Genomic DNA, 16,215 nt, shown 5'->3' with positions numbered 1-16,215 from the left:
CGCCTTCACAGCCTGGCACTCTAGGCCGCTGTCCCTGACCTCGGACCTGGGGTAGCTCCTCTCGCAGCCGCCTGCACTCAGTGCGCCGGCTCTCGCAGCCACCTGGCTCGATAAAGGACAGAAATGGTATGGACCTAACAGAAGCAGAAGATATTAAGAAGAGGTGGCAAGAATACACGGAAGAACTGTACAAAAAAGATCTTCACGGCTCAGATAATCATGATGATGTGATCACTAATCTAGAGCCAGACATCTTGGAATGTGAAGTCAAGTGGGCCTTAGAAAGCATCACTACAAACAAAGCTAGTGGAGGTGATGGAATTCCAGTTGAGCTGTTTCAAATCCTGAAAGATAATGCTGTGAAAGTGCTGCACTCAATATGCCAGCAAGTTTGGAAAACTCAGCAGTGGCCACAGGACTGGAAAAGGTCAGTTTTCATTCCAATTCCAAAGAAAGGCAATGCCAAAGAATGCTCAAACTACCGCACAATTGCACTCATCTCACATGCTAGTAAAGTAATGCTCAAAATTCTCCAAGCCAGGCTTCAGCAATATGTGAACCGTGAACTCCCTGATGTTCAAGCTGGTTTTAGAAAAGGCAGAGAAACCAGAGATCAAATTGCCAACATCCTCTGGATCATGGAAAAAGCAAAAGAGTTCCAGAAAAACATCTATTTCTGCTTTCTTGACTATGCCAAAGCCTTTGACTGTGTGGATCACAATAAATTGTGGAAAATTATGAAAGAGATGGAAATACCAGACCACCTGACCTGCCTCCTGAGAACTCTATATGCAGGTCAGGAAGCAACAGTTAGAACTGGACATGGAACAACAGACTGGTTCCAAATAGGAAAAGGAGTATGTCAAGGCTGTATATTGTCACCGTGCTTATTTAACTTCTGTGCAGAGTACATCATGAGAAATGCTGGACTGGAAGAAACACAAGCTGGAATCAAGATTGTTGGGAGAAATATCAATAACCTCAGATATGCAGATGACACCACCCTTATGGCAGAAAGTGAAGAGGAACTAAAAAGCCTCTTGATGAAAGTGAAAGAAGTTAAAGCTCAACATTCAGAAAATGAAGATCATGGCATCCGGTCCCATCACCTCATGGGAAATAGATGGGGAAACAGTAGAAACAGTGTTGGACTTTATTTTTGGGGGCTCCAAAATCACTGCAGATGGTGACTGCAGCCATGAAATTAAAAGACGCTTACTCCTTGGAAGAAAAGTTATGACAAACCTAGATAGCATATTCAAAAGCAGAGACCTTACTTTACCGACTAAGGTCCCGTCTAGTCAAGGCTATGGTTTTTCCTGTGGTCATGTATGGATGTGAGAGTTGGACTGTGAAGAAGGCTGAGCACCAAAGAATTGATGCTTTTGAACTGTGGTATTGGAGAAGACTCTTGAGGGTCCCTTGGATTTAAAGGAGATCCAACCAGTCCATTCTGAAGGAGATCAGCCCTGGGATTTCTTTGGAAGGAATGATGCTAAAGCTGAAACTCCAGTACTTTGGCCACCTCATGCGAAGAGCTGACTCATTGGAAAAGACTCTGATGCTGGGAGGGATTGGGGGCAGGAGGAGAAGGGGACGACCGAGGATGAGATGGCTGGATGGCATCACGGACTCGATGGACGTGAGTCTGAGTGAACTCCGGGAGATGGTGATGGACAGGGAGGCCTGGCGTGCTGCGATTCATGGGGTCACAAAGAGTCGGACACGACTGATCGACTGAACTGAACTGACACAGATATATGTCATATATACATTGCATAAATGGTAAATTATGTGACTAACCCAAAATATAAACTCTGCTGCCTTTGACTTATAGTAATAATACTACAGTTATATCCCTAAAAGTGTGAGGGTAAATTAGATTTTTTATTTCAATACTAGAAAAAGCACACTCAGTGGTGTGTTCACCATTAAAGGAAATTCCCTGAAATGTCTACTAAAACAAAAATCATTTTAGTAAAGAATATAGGGACTTCCCTGATCCAGTGGCTAAGACCTCAGGGTCCCAATGCAGGGGGCCCGGGTTCCATCCCTGGTGAGGGAACTAGATCCCACATGTCACGACTAAAGGATCCCCAGTGCCACAACTAAGACCCAGCACAGCCAAAAAAACAAGTAATTTTTAGAAAAAGAATGTAAGGATCTCCCTAATTTATCTCATTGGTATATTTGAGTATTTTTAACTTCTGGTCTGAAATGAAGGTGGTGCACTTGCACCTTGGATATTGAAGAGCAGCCCAAGTGCCCCTGTGAGAAGCTCCACCTCACACTCACACATGGTGCCCACCTACTCTTCTCAAGCTTCAGAGCAGCCCCAGAAAGCGGGACCCTGCACCACACAGTTGTTACTAAGATACCAGCTCCAGGTATACAGCTGGCAAGCGGCAATACTAAGACTGAAGCCAGGTTAATCCCACTCGGAGATGGGCTCTGTCCCCTATGGAGCTACAGACTGCCTCCATATCCCCCTTCTCTTCTACCAAAAATATCCTTGGCCAAGCCTGGCTTGGACAACCTGTAGGAAAAATAACTGGTGTCAACTAACCGAGCAGACAATCAATACAGACCTTGTTGTTGCTGTTCAGTCGCTGGGTTGTGTCCCACACTTTGCCACCCCATGGACTTCAGCACACCAGGCTTCCCCGTCCTTCACCATTTCCCAGAGTTTGCTCAAACTCATGTCCATTGAGGCAATGATACCATCTAACCGTTCATCAGTACAGACTCAGTAATGCTGAATGGAGAAGGTACTGAACTACTATGTCAATTTTCAAAAAGTTAATCAACCCTCAAATTAGAACCAGAGAAAGGAAGCTATACATGGCCTTCCAATAATGGAAACAGAAAAAATAAACCAGTTACATAGTCTGGTGAGGGGAAAAGAAAGGTATACAACCACCTAAAAATAGGCTACTATTTAATAATGTTATCGCTACTTTAATAATAGCAGAGTAGCACACATTCTCTTGGAAATATTACCTAGGCAACCAGAAATACAAAGACAGAGCTGTTCAGAAAAATATATGTATATTAATCTGTTTTGCCATCTTTTAAACGTAAATGATCACTATTTTTGTCCAAGAAGAACAAAAATTAGGAGACTAAATAGGGGGAGCAAAAGTAGGTATGAAGAAAGTTCTGGAAGCAAGTGCCCAAAATCAGGTAGAATCATAAAGTATAAAAGTAGGCCTCTATTTGTATGAGCAGTGCTGACCTATGGTCTCAAATTTGGGCCAAGAATCTACTAGGAGTGTTCACTCTATATAAAACAGATAACTAATGCATAGCACAGGGAACTCTGCTCCATGCCTTGTGATGACCTACATGGGAAGATAATCCAGAAAAGAAGGGATATATGTCTACACAGAGCTGATTCACTGTGGCTCTTTTTTACTCTGCTGCACAGCAGAAACTAACACAACACTGTAAAACCACTACACTCCAGTAAGAAATTGTTCAGAAAAGAACCTACTAGGAGTGTCAAACACATTCTTTCTATATCATGGAAATCTCAAGTTTTTGCTTCATAAACCAAAGGCAGACCAACACAAAAGAGGGTAGCCTGGCAAACTTTAAAACCCATCTGTAAGACTATCGTAAGGCTCACTTAACTAGGAGTATTACATGTCCCTGTTTGCCTGGATTACCTAGGACATCAGTGTTTGTGCCTGTTGTTTTGTTATGAACATTAAAAAAGCTGTCCTTGTTCACACTCAAAAGTGTCCTGGTGTGAACAATAAACTATATGGTCACTATATTTAGCCCAGACATATTTCTTAACTGTTTAAATGATGTGCTAGCTACTAAGTTGGAAACTTAGATTAGTATCAAGACAGTTCTGGAAATAGAATCCCCGGCCTCCAAAACACTGCCATCTCATTGAAATAGACAGAAATAACTCGAAACAACAGGGAACCAGTGAAACTTGATCATCATGGGTGTAAGGGGAGGCTGTGGCACCTTGGTTCAGATCAGAGGCAAGGTAGACAGCACATCTCCTCGAGGGGACACTGCAGAGGACTAATGGTAAAAGCCACCAGACCTCATGAACACCTACTGCAGAGCAGGCACTGTACCAAGCATGATGCCCACGAGACGTCACTGCATGCCCAGAACAACCCCAGAGCGAAGAACTATCATTATGCTCATTTTGCAGATGAGATGACTCACCCAACATGATGCCAGGGGATTCATACGCCTGCCTCCCGCCACATGTTCTCCACCACTGTGGTGTGGACACACTGCTTCCTGACTGCCCTGCCTTCCCAGGAGTTGAGGCAGCAGTCACGTGTTATCAGAGCCATCAGCCGCTCTTTCAGCTCCGCAGCAGTGCAAGCTGTGGTCCAGCCCTGGCAGAGGCTTGCCAGCCCTGTTAGGGCCCAGAGGTCTCTGTGATTCCAGGAAGGATCCTAGGGAGGAGGCCAGTGAGAAGACGGCAGTGAGGGGTTCGAGAAAGCAGTGAACGCTAGGTTCGCAATAGCAGGGAGCATGACCATTCTAGGCCTGAGGGCCCCAGGGGAGGAGTGACTCAAGGCACCCGAAGAGGATAGCAGTAGGGAGAGGCTGTCTGGATGGAGGTGTGGCCTTGGGCAACAGATCAGCCACCCTGCAGCATGAAGCCAGCAGGAGGGAACTCAGGAAATAACTTCTCTGCCTCCTTCTCCCCTCCCACTCCCGGCAGTGGTTGGACCCCCCAGAGGCTGAATTACACTAGAAATCAGAAGACAAGGATAGACATTGATACTGGTGATAGAGACCGGCCTCTCAGGGCACAGAGGCAGGTGGATAAGGGAGGAGAGAGATGCAGAGGAGACTAGAGATGGCTAGCCTGCTCACTGTCCTTGTCCATACAGGAGCATCTGCTTCAACTGGCCTGGTCCCTCTTTGGAGGTCAAGAAGATGCCAATAAGTTGGAAGATGCCAGTCTAAGCATCTATGTGACTCCAGGCCAGCTTCATGGGCAGGTGACCTGTGCAGTCACACAAGCCCTATGCTCAGAAGAACCCTGGCTTGGTCTAAGGCTCACTGACACCATCTTGAAATTCTTTATAACTTTTTAACAAGGGCCACCCATTTTCTTTTTGCACTGGGCCTTGTAAACTGTGTATCCAGTCTTGTGCAAGGCAAACCATTTTCTTCAACTGGTGAGACCAAACTTTCTAAGTATCTCAGTACTTCAGGTATACTATTCAAAGGAAACAAATCATAAACTAATGTTAAGTAGAGTAACAGTGTTACAGCAGAATACATAACGTAATAACGTGAAGGGGCAGTTTACCTTCTTTTCCTTTCCTCTTTCTCTTAACTGCAGCCAAAATTCGCTGCCCCCTGGAAAGAAACGCCTCCTCATATTACAGCTACCTCCCCATAACACAGAGGGTCTGTTTCGTAAGTTTGGCTCTTACCCAGTTAAAGTGATCAATACACACAAACAAACAGAATAATTTACACCCTGGGGTGTAGACTCTCTTGATACAGTCCACTTGATGAGTTATAGGTATCGAAATATCCAGGTAATGGCCAGAGTTACCCTTGACTTCACCCTGTGTGCCTGGTGTACACAGGCCCCAGTTTCAGGCTCAGTATTGAAAACACATGCCTAAAAGTCTTGTTGATGGGCTGGCACCATTTACAAAGCACATTTCTAAGCCAATGCCTTCTAAAAAACTAAACCTTGAACCTTTACTTATTCTGCTTCGTGTTCCTGAAAGATACTAACATCTGAGCAATTACAATTTTAAAAGCATCCTGCAACCCCAGGTGAGAAGCCAGAACAGGCCCAGGGGCTGCTCTTCTCCCATCCACTTCCTCCAAGGCCACTGGACAAAGCAAAGCACAGAAAACTTCCAGCAAAGGCAGAGCTTGAACTGGGTTTTGACGGCCTTTTTCACTCACCCCTTCATTTCAGAAAGAAGTGATGGCACAGATTCTAAGAATTTTGTTTGCTTTGTCATTTAAAGTTAAAATAAAATTTCAATAAATCAAATCAAAAGCATGTATAAGATCCAGGGGGTGGAACTGATAGGAACCAAATCTATGGGCATCTTGACAGAATCAGAGGATCAAGAGTTACAGTGTACACTTGAGCTCTGTTGTGGGGCACCTGGTGGATCCCCCACTAAAGGTGTGTCCACATCCTAGCCCCAGGAACAGGTGGATATGATCTTATTCGTAAAAAGGGTCTTTGCAGATGTAATAAAGTTGAGGATCTTGAAATAAGATCATCTTGCAAAATGCAAATTAAAACTATAATGAGATGGCACTTCACCACTGTTAGAATGGTCATCAGTAAAAAGACAAGAGATCACAAATGCTGATGTGGATGTGAAGAAAATGAAGGGAACCACTGTATACTACTGGTGGGATTGTAAACTGGAACTCTGGCCATCTGATGAGAAGAGTCAACTCATTGGAAAAGATCCTGATGCTAGGAAAGATTGAGGGCAGGAGGAGAAGGGGGTGAAAGAGGATGATATGGTTAGATGGCATCACTGACTCAATGGACATGAATTTGAGAAACTCTAGGAGATAGCGAAGGACAGGGGAGCCTGGCATGCTGCAGCTCATGACGTCACAAAGAGTTGACACGACTTGGCACCTGAACAATAAACAACAACAACAGCCACTACGGAAAATAGAATGAAAGATCTTCCAAAGTTAAAAACAGAACTACCATATGATCCAGCAATTTCATTTCTGGGAATAAATCCAAAGAAAATGAAAATACTAACTCAGAAAGGCATCTGCAACCCCATCTTCATAGCAACATTATTTACAATAGCCAAGACAAGGAAACAACCTATTCAACTGATAATGAATGGATAAAGAAGCTGTGGCATATATACACAATGGAATATTACTCAGCCATAAAAAAGGAGAAAAATCCTACCATTTGCAACAACATGGTTGGACCTTGAAGGCCTTATGCTAAATAAAATGTCAGACAAAGACAAATATTATATATCACTTACATGTGCAATCTAAAAACAAACAAATTTTTTAAACCCCACAAAACTCATAGAAAAAGAGATCAGATTTGTGGTTTCCAGAGGCAGAGGATGGGGGAAGAAGGAATTGGAGGAAGATGGTCAAAAGGTACAAACTTCCAGTTATAAGATAAGTAGGGGCAGAATGTACAGTATGATGTGGGGTGATGTATGGGAAACATGTTAAACGAAAATAAATCCTAAGAGTTCTCATCATTAGGGGAAACATTTTTTTCTTTTCTTCTTTCTTTTAATTTTATCTGTATGAGATGATGGGTGCTAGCTGAACCTTTCTGGTGATCATTTCACACTACATGTAAATCCAACCATCCTGCTGTATGTATGTACACCTTAAATTTACAGTGACGTATGTCAGCATTTTTCAGTTAAACTGGGGGAAACAAATTATCTAGAATTACTATCCAGGTGAGCCCTAAACACAATGACAAGTGTCCTTATAAGGGACACACAGAGGAGAGGAGGGGGCCAGGCGATCATGGAGGCAGAAGTAGAGGTGATACAGCTCCAAACCAAGGGACGCCAAAAGCCACCAGAAACGAGAAGAAAGCAACACGCTCTCCTCCAGAGCCTCTGGAGAAAGCCTGGCGCTGCTGATAACTTGATGTCAGACCTCTGGCCTCCAAAACTGTGAGAAAATGAAGTTCTATTATTTTAAGCCACCCAGTTTGTGGTAATTTGTTATAGAGGCCACAGGAAACTAATACAAGCCCTCAGCCACCTCTCTCACTGTGGCCTCAGCCTCGCAACCTCGGGGAATGGAAAATATGAGGCCTTGCAAAGCAGCTGGCTGTTTTCACAGTGAGCCTAGTTCTGGCCCCAGAATAGGTCTTTTCCCTAACACAGTACTTCACGTATTTGGAAACCATAATAATCAGGCTCCCACAGAGCTTTTTCTGGCTAGACAGCCCCTCAAGCCATGCCCCAGGAGAGACGGGCTCACACCCACCCCACCCCACCCCACCCCATTCCCATCCCCCCGAGCTAGACTCTGCCCTCTGCACCAGAATAGCAGGGAGGGAACTACCACCTCCCTTATCCTCAACACTCTTTCTTCCAATGAGGCTGAAATCTCATTAATGTTTAAGTAGTCAGGTTACACTGTCAACTCTTTTGAAGCCTTCAGTTAAAAGTAAAACAAAACAAACTTGTGTCTTTTTCATGTGCGTTTCAAGGACATATTGTCACCCCCATCAACTGTACAGAAAGCTAATCATATTTATTATTGAAACATAACCAATCAGCTATGAAACCTATCTACAAAATACATGTTGTTATTTAGGAAAAGAAAGGCGGGGAGGTGATTTCTTAGCAGTCACTCTACATTTTGACAGTTGAGCAAATCAGATTATTATCAAAGAATCAAAACACACAGGATTCTGAAAACCCTAACATTTCAGGACCAACTGGATATACAGAAGAAAAACATGTCCATGGGTTGAAATCCCAGCTCCACAACTCACTAGCTACCAATCTAGGATAGTTCCCTCAGCCTCTTGATGCTCCCTTACCTGTAAAGGATAATCGTAATGCTCCCTGGTGCTGAATTCCCTCTGCTTTGTCCCTCCAGATCCACCTTCCTTCTCCACTCTGCTTTCAGCCCTGAGAGGCTGATTGCTATGAAAAAGGTAGTCCTCACATTTCCGGCCCTCTGGCTGCTGGATGGTTTGCCCAATTGGACACCAGCAGCGCGGAGAAAAGAGTGGCTGAGACTTACTCACCTGCTGCCTCCCGGCCAGGCCACAGCCTGGCAAGTTGCTGTATTCTGCTGAAGAGCAATTCCAGAAACTGCTCTTTCATGCCACCCTTTCAGGGCTGGGCAGTAAAGGCCTGCACACTTGTCTAGCCAGTCTACGTGATTTCCCTTAACGTAACCCACAACTTTCCAAACACAGTGGTCCCCTCTTATCCATGGGGAATACATTCCAAGACCCCAGTGGATGCCTAAAACCACAATAACCCTGAACCCTGTATTTACTATGATTTTTCCTGTACATACATAGCTATTCCGTTCAGTCATACATACATACATAGCTATGGTAAAGCTTAATTTATGTTAGGCACAGTAAGAGATTAACAAGAACAAATAAAATAGAATAGCTATAATAATATACTGTAATAAAATTATGTGAGTGTGCTCTCTTCCCCTCTCTCAAAATATCTTATTGTACAAATCTGATGCCTTTTCCATCTTAACTAAGCATTTATCAAGCACTGGTGCCACAACTTTTGCAGTTTGAGGTACGACAGCAAAAACATACACACTAACATATGTGAAACAGACAGCCAGTGGGAATTCGCTCCGTGACTCAGGGAACTCAACTGGGCCTCTGTGACAACCTAGAGGGGTGGGCTGGGGTGGGAGGTGGGAGGAGGCTCAAGAGGGAGTGGACATATGTATCCCTATGGCTGGTCTGTGTTGATGTACTGCAGAAACCAACACAATATTGCAATTATCCTTCAATTAAAAATAAATAAATTTTTAAAAACTAACATGAATTCCTTCTTCACAATTCCCTGGATAGAAGATTCATCTTACCATAAATCCCACCAACCTTAGCATAAGATTTTTTTCTTTCCTTGTTAAGTCAAGAACCTTTACCTCTCATTTAAAGGAAGCACTTATGGCTTATCTTTGATATACCTGAATTCCCAGCACCATTACTGTTGCATTTTAGGGCCATTATTAAAGAAAATATGGGTGACTTGAATACAAGCACCAAGATACCATGACAGTGGACCTTCTTAATGACTAATGAACGGGAGCCTCTGGACAAAGGGATTCGCCTTGTCTTGGGCAGGGTTGGAGCAGGACAACGTGAGATTTCATCACAACACTCAGAACATCATGTGATTTGAATTATTTCCAGAATTTTCCACTTAATATATTCAGACCATGGTTGACCACCAGTAACTGAACCCTTAGCAAAACCGAGGTTAAGCAGGGACTACTACTATAGTCCCTTCATTTAGGTTTTTTCAGTTACACCTTTTTTGTTGTTGCTGGCTGTGCTCTGCAGCTTGCAGGATCTTAGTTCCCCAACCAGGGATCAAACCATGACCCCCGCAGTGGAAGCAAAGAGTCTTAACCACTGGACCGCCGGGGAAGTCCCCACTTATATACCCTTTTGAGTGTGTCATCTGCTGCGCAGTAGGACTCTAGCTGATGAACCTTTTATAGGGTTTATATTCATAGCAGCATCACTTAAAATAGCCAGAAGACAGAAGTCATACACGTGTCCCTTGACAGAAAAATGGATAAACAAATGTGGTATATCCATACAATGGCATATTATTCAGCTTTAAAAAGAAAGGAATTCTGACACATGGTACATATGAGTGAATCCTGTAGACACATTAAGTGAAATAAGCTAGTCACAAAGGGACAACGATTGTATGATTTCACTTATAAAGGGCATCTGAAGTAGTCAAATCCATAGACACAGAAAGCAGAGTGAAGGGTGGTGGCCAGGCACTAGTGGGCAGGCGGAAAGGAAACGCTTTTGTCTAACGGGTATGGAGTTTCAGTTTGGGAAAATGAAAAAGTTCTGGGGATGCATACTGGTGACAGTTGACTTAATGCCACAAACCTGTACACTTAAAAATGGTTAGAATGGTGCACTTTATGTTTGTCACCATAATTTTAAAATGTATTTAAGAAATGTTGCTCACCTATTGCACAAACTACACCGGGGATACACAAACTGGAAGATCACTGTCCCCATCAAGGGGGCGTAGCTCCTGTACCTCCCCGCCACATACCCCTTCTTCTAGCAATTTGTTCCCTTGTTATCTCTTGCACTTTCAAGCTGGAATGCAAATTCCTTCAAGATAGGGGACTAGCTCATATTCAGCTGAATCCCTAGAACCTACCAAAAAGTTATGTAGAAAAACTCCTCAAAAATATTACTTGAATTAGGTAACTGAGTAAATATCTAGCCAAAGATGTCTATGTACTTTTCTTCTTGAGTCTTCCAGCCAGTCAGTCCTTAACATTTCTTGACATTATCTACTTACATTTTCAGAGATGAAAAGAATAGAGTTTCAGGCTAAACTCACTTTAAACTGTCACAAATAACCCTACTAAGTGCATCAATTATGGGTTCCAAATCAGAACTCCTTTGTTTGCCAGCCATGTATCTTCCAGCAAGTTACTGAGTGCCCCTAAGCCTATTTCCCTCATCAGTTAAGTGGGAATGCTGACACTACTGTAAGTGAACGTCTATTGGTTTTCAATCCAAACTCTATGGGTCAGTCTTCTGGAGACAGTATAACAATGTTCTGCTGGAGAAACACCCTTGCTCCTACTTCTTAGCCTGTGGCTCAGCAATGAAATCTGCAACCAAGCCCAAGTCCTAGACTGGCGTGGAACTCCAGCCACAAAAACAGGCATGGGACTCAATCAGAGCCAATGGCCACAGTCTGCCACTGTGAGGAATACTGGGATATTCAATCATAGTGATAGAGAGAGAGAGATGGTGAGGACCAAGCCTGGCTGTCATTACTGACAGACATCCTGACAGACATCACTAATTGACCACAGCACTCTTTCCCACTGAGCCTGGACCCAGCCTTGGATTCCTCTTCACCCCAGCTCTCCAGGCAGCCATGACCAATCTATCAAAGATGACAGGCAAAATGAAGCCAACTGTCTTAGCTTGAGACTAGTAGCTGGTAGTTTTTCTGTAAAGAACTCTGTAGTAAGTATTTTAGGCATGGTCTCCATTACCTATTCTTCTTTGTGTTTTGATGTGTTGTGTTTTCAACCCTTTCAAAACCTTAAAAAGCATACACGCCGTCTTACCTCACTCTGCAGGGCTCCTGGGAGCTCAGTCCAGGAGCGCTTGGAAATGCCGCCTCAGTCAGAAGCACACCCATAGAACCCACTGAATGGTCTGAAAAGTACAGACGAGCTTTGATGACAGGAGAGTTTCTGTTCTCATCATACCAATCCCAGGGCAGGCTGACACCCACTCTCTGGGGGGCCCTCCCAGGAAGGGCCCCAGAGCCCATGCATGTAGTGACCTTCATTCTGCCTTCAGGACCTAATTCATTGCACACCTCTCAGACAGCTGAACCCCTATTCCTCGCAGCCAACCTGAGGAAAGTAAGAGCTCAAATGACTACATTTCTCCATTGCCAGTCTGACCCCTTACAATTAAAAAAAAAATCTCTGAAATTGTTCCACGAGAGTCTACCACATTCCTTTTGACCAGCTTTCGAGTCCCTTGGACAGCAAGGAGATCAAACCAGTCCATCCTAAAGGAAATCAAACCAGAATAGTCATTGGAAGGACTGATGCTGAAGCTGTTATTCCAATACTTTGGCACCTCATGTGAAGAGCCAACTCACTGGAAAAGACCCTGATGCTGGGAAAGATTGAAAGCAGGAGGAGAAGGGGACGACAGAGGATGAGATGGTTGGATGGCATCATTGACTCAATAGACATGGGTTTGGGTAAGCTCTGGAGTTGGTGAAGGACAGGGAAGGCTGACATGCTGAAGTCCATGGGATTGCAAAGAGTCAGACACGACTGAGCGACTAAACTTTGATTCCTTAATATTTTCCAAAGCTTTTTTTTTTTTTAATTGCAGAGTAATAAAGTCTGGTTTGGTCTTCCTCTCTATTATTTTCCATGTTTGCTTTGTGCATGCCTGCTAAGTCGCTTCAGTCGTGTCTGACTCTGCAACCCCATGGACTGTAGCCCGCCAGGCTCCTCTGTCCATGGGATTCTCCAGGCAAGAAGACTGGAGTGGGTGGCCGTTCCCTTCTCCAGGGGATTTTCCTGACCCAGGAATTGTCTCCTCTGCTGCACTGGCATGTGGATTGTTTATCACTAGCGCCACCTGGGAAGCGAGGGACTGGTTGACTGATGTTCATTTATTCATCCAACTTATATGATAACGATCCACTTGTCCAGGCCCTTGCAGTTAGGGACGATCTATGTGGATGACGCAGAGAGATAAGGGGCGTATGTGTGCAGTGCAGCTGCAGCATGAAACAAGGGTAGCTTGGTCAGCTGGGGAGGAGGTGGGTAACCCAGAGGTCTGCTGGAAGGCAATGTCACTGCAGCTGAGCAGGGAAGAATGCGTAGGAGTTGACCAGACCAAAAAGGATGGGAAAATGGCAGGTGTTGAGACTCAGTGACTTGAGTCAAGGCTACACACAGGGAGGCTTGGGAGATGAAGCTGGCAAGGAGACAAGTGTACAGTCACGAAGGTCTTGGAGTCCAAACTCTACCCTGAAAACCGCAGGAAACCTCTAAAGGAATTAGGCTGGATGACTGGCTTAGATTCCTGTTTTCAAAGCAAGTTTTCTTTTTTTTAATTAATTTATTTTAATTGGAAGCTAATTACAATTTTGTGGTGATTTTTGCCATACATTGACATGAATCAGCCACGGGTGTACATGTGTCCCCCATCCCGAACCCCCCTCCCACCTCCCTCCCCATCCCATCCCTCTGGGTTGTCCCAGTGCACCGGCTTTGAGTGCCCTGTTTCGTGCACTGAACTTGGACTGGCCATCTATTTCACATATAGTAATATATATGCTTCAGTGATATTCTCTCAAATCCTCCCACTCTCGCCTTCTCCCACAGAGTTCAAAAGTCTGTTCTTTATATCTGTCTCTTTTGCTGTCTCGTGTATAGGGTCATTCAAAGCAAGCTTTCTAGTTGCAATTTAGAGAATCAACTGAAGCAAAAGTGTCCTGATTTGGAGCAAGAAGCCCAGTGTGAAGGCAACTTGAGCAATTCAGGCAAGAAGTGGTGAGGTTATAAACTAAATCAGTGACAATAAGAACTGACAGAAAGCGGCAGACATCAACAAATGTAATAAGAGTAATGAGTTCAAACTTTATAAGTCAACTATATACTTCAATATAATATATATAATTTAAAATTAAAAAAAACCCATCTCATCCTCTGTTACCCCCTTCTTCTCCTGCCCTCAATCTTTCCCAGCACCAGGGTCTTTTCCAGTGAGTAGGCTCTTCGCATCACATGGCCAAAGTATTGGAGCTTCAACTTCAGCATCAGTCCTTCCAATGAATATTCAGGGTTGATTTCCTTTAGGATTGACTAGTTTGAGCTCCTGGAGTCCCTGGGACTCTCAAGAGTCTTCTCCAGCAGCATAGTGCGAGAGGATCAATTCTTCGGTGCTCAGCCTTCTTTAAGGTCCAACTCTCAAATCCATACTTGACTAGTGGAAAAACCGTTGCTTTTACTATATGGACCTTTGTCGGCAAAGCAATGTCTCTGCTTTTTAGTATCTGTCAACCTCACATCACAGATCAGGAAACACAGAGAGATTAAGCAAGGAGCCCTCAGCTTGAGAGCTATTCATGTCCCAACCAGAATTCATATCCAGCAGTCTGGCTGCAAAGTACACACTCCTCACAGCCCACTCTCCTAAGCACATTTAAAGAGAGAGAATATTCAGGATGGGTGCTGAGTGACTGAAATCGGGAGACTTCAAGGCAATCTCCAGAGGTCTGGCTTGGGTACCTTTGAACATTTGGATTTCAGCTTCTTAAGCCTCTTCTTCTGAAGGAAACCCCATCCCCAAGTCTGTAATTCGCCCTCAGCTAGCCTGCCCTGGACATCCACCCTCTCCCCTTTGCCATACTATCCATTTCTCTTTTGCTGTTGCCTTGCATACCGCATCAGATCCTAGAACACCATTTCCCTCCTGGACAGACAAACCTCACAAGTCTTTTCAATCAAGTCTGAGAAACCAGGACAGCAAAGTCTGCTCTTGGCAATACAGAAGCTTAGGTCTATCATTTTCAAATCAGCCAGAACTGGGAAAACTTTGAGCAAGCCTGTGTGGTTTCCTTCTCTGCGAGTGAGACCTCGGCAGCCCTCGTTCTGTGTTTCGCACCAGTTGCCCGGCGGAGCAGAACAAGTATTATTTGGGTCCTACACTCAACAACAGAAGCGCACGCGCCGGGCCTGCAGCCCCAGACAGACCCGCAGGAAGAAAGTGGCCCTGCGGGGAGACCTTCAGACAGCCAAATAGCTTTCATTTCTCCAGGCATGAAAGTTAAAGCAAGCATCTGCAGCAAGAAACTTGTGTATTTCCTGCGGACAGGGAGACCTCCTGCCCCTCCCGGCTGATACAACCCACTTTGCACATCCTGCTTCTCTGGGAGCTAAAAATAAATTGGTATGCACTGAAAAACACTCAAACACGTCTCCCCAGCACACCCCTTCCCGAGTCTCCGAGGGCAAGAGACACAAATCCTTCGGGTCCTGAGTCCACAATGCAGACCACTTCCTCATCGGGGTTCCCCGGCGCCTTCTGGTGGTTCTTAAAGCCCCCTCTCAGGAGCCCACCCCACGTACACGCCCACTGCGGCTTCGGAGGGCCGATTCTGAGGCTCCCCCCGGAACCCGCGAGTGCCCGCGACCCCCACGTCTTCCCCCGACCCCCGGAAGGATGCTTCTGGTGTCCTGGGCCACCAGGCGCACGAACGCCCCCTTCTGCCCCAGCGCGCCCCCATCCTGCCTGCCCTGCGCGCCTCTGCGAGTCCCTTAGCAAAGTTGCTCTCTCCTTTCCTGCCACTCGCCTCGGGGGCTTTGGTTTAGTTTTATCTTCCCTCAGAGGCGTTGAGGGGAGGACAGGGGAACTGACAGAACGAGCTGCACCCGGGAAGGGCAGCGGGGACCGGGTGCCCAGGACCGCGCGCCCCTCGCGCCCACCCCTGCGCCCGCCGCGCCCCGAGAGCGTCGGCTCCCGCGGCGGGTGCTCTTGGCGCCCTCGCCCCCGCACACCCGCCCGGCTGCAACTCCGGCTCCGCTCCGGCTCCCGAGAAGCGGAGGGAACGCGCTGCGACTCACCACCTCGGCCGCTCCCGGCGTCTGTGTCGCCGCGGGTGAGGCGGCGGCGGCGGCGGCAGCGCCTTCCCTCCTCCCGCCTCCCCCTGGACCGCGCCACCGCCAGCCGCGCCCCCCTCCCCAGCCTCGCTCGCCGCCTCCCTTGTAGCGGCCGCCAACCCCAGCTCCACACACCCACACACTGGGGCCCCCCAGGCAGCCTCTCCAGGGTGGGCAGCCGGCTGGGGTGCAGGGGGCCAAGCCGAGGCGCGCGTGGGGTTTGCAGGTGCCGTGAACACCCCAATTTTGCATGGGTGCAGCCGCTAGACTTATCCCCGTCGTACTCCCTGCTCCTAACTCTCTGCCGAGCTTCTA

At 45.9% G+C, this 16,215-nt stretch overlaps 1 protein-coding gene across 1 annotated transcript in view; it reads right to left on the bottom strand.

The window, feature by feature from the left end:
- NCALD (neurocalcin delta) overlaps positions 1-15,881 on the bottom strand; it is a 477,985-nt gene extending 462,104 nt beyond the window's left edge. Inside the window, exon 1 of the mRNA XM_052651509.1 lies at positions 15,865-15,881. The gene's annotated coding sequence lies outside the window, so the exon portion shown is untranslated. The remainder of the gene's footprint in view (positions 1-15,864) is intronic.
- Between the last annotated feature and the right edge of the window lie 334 nt (positions 15,882-16,215).

Source organism: Budorcas taxicolor, chromosome 14, assembly GCF_023091745.1.
Source record: "Budorcas taxicolor isolate Tak-1 chromosome 14, Takin1.1, whole genome shotgun sequence".
NCBI classification, from domain to species: Eukaryota; Metazoa; Chordata; class Mammalia; order Artiodactyla; family Bovidae; genus Budorcas; species Budorcas taxicolor.
The sequence above is the reverse complement of the archived record's forward strand: the minus strand, read 5'-3'. Positions and strand labels throughout refer to the sequence as shown.